The following is a 1086-nucleotide window of genomic DNA, read 5'->3' on the forward strand; positions in this document are numbered from 1 at the left end:
CCACGGCTTCCCACAGGTGCCTGGCCACTGCAGCACCCGGTAAGGAACAACACACCCCAGGCTCTGTCAGTGATTTCACTCTCCGATTAGTTTGCTGATCCTCCAAACACAACCTCCCCCCGTGCTCAGAGCCTCCCTGATCCCAGCTTTGTCAAACAACCGCCACGCTCTGCATTTGGGGGCCGATGAGCAGCAGGCAGCACAAAGGGAGCTTCGCAGCAACAAGGAGCACAAAGCAGAATTGCAAAATCAGGCAGGAGGCGTTTTTCACCCTCCCAGGACCTTGCCAAGCTGCAATCGAAGCTTCTGGCACGTCCCACAGTCCCAGCAGCACCCAGCGCCACTGCAGAGTGTGACCAGCCCGAGTGTTGCTCAACACCAGTTCCTCCTTGTCTCTGTGTCTGCAGCCCTTGCTCAGGGTAACCTTGTCCCCGCTGCCAGCTTTTGATCTGTCCTGCCAGTGCCTTCCTGAGCACCCCGGGGCACCTCAGGGGTCTGTCAGAACTGAGCCCCCAGCCCAGGGCTGTGAGCACACCCGGAGGACACCACAGTGCTGCTCTCCTTATGGCACTTGAGCTAAAGACCGGTGTTCCCTAGAGTGGGACTGCTTGGGGCCACCTGTCAGCAGTGACGGCCTCGGTGTGCCCCAAGCTGAGCGGCTCACCCTACGTGGCCATCAGGCTCCTCTCGCGACGTGCTTAGGGGATCGCAGCACCACACAGAGCCGGCAGCCCTGCAGGAAGCAGAGAAAGAATGGGGCTATAATAGGAGCGGGCTGACAATGACTCCTGGCAGCAAACAGGGGCAGCCCAGCACCCGTGGGGCCACTCAGCACCCACGTGGCCTGTGCCACTATGGACACTCACTCCTGGACCTGTTCACTTGCCTGGGGCTGAGCTCACCCATCCCCTCTGCAAAAGGTGAGGGTGTTTTTCACCGGCCCCAGAGGACACCCTAGGTGGTAGCTGGGTGCTTGCCTGCCTTTGGGAGACCGACATCACCATCTCGTGACAGAGGTGACCCCGGTGACTGCCAGCCCAGCTCTGCTTTCCACCAAGAGCCCACCTTTCTGTCCCCACGGATGGG

Source organism: Buceros rhinoceros, unplaced genomic scaffold, assembly GCF_000710305.1.
Source record: "Buceros rhinoceros silvestris isolate BGI_N320 unplaced genomic scaffold, ASM71030v1 scaffold10822, whole genome shotgun sequence".
In the NCBI taxonomy this organism is placed as follows: domain Eukaryota; kingdom Metazoa; phylum Chordata; class Aves; order Bucerotiformes; family Bucerotidae; genus Buceros; species Buceros rhinoceros.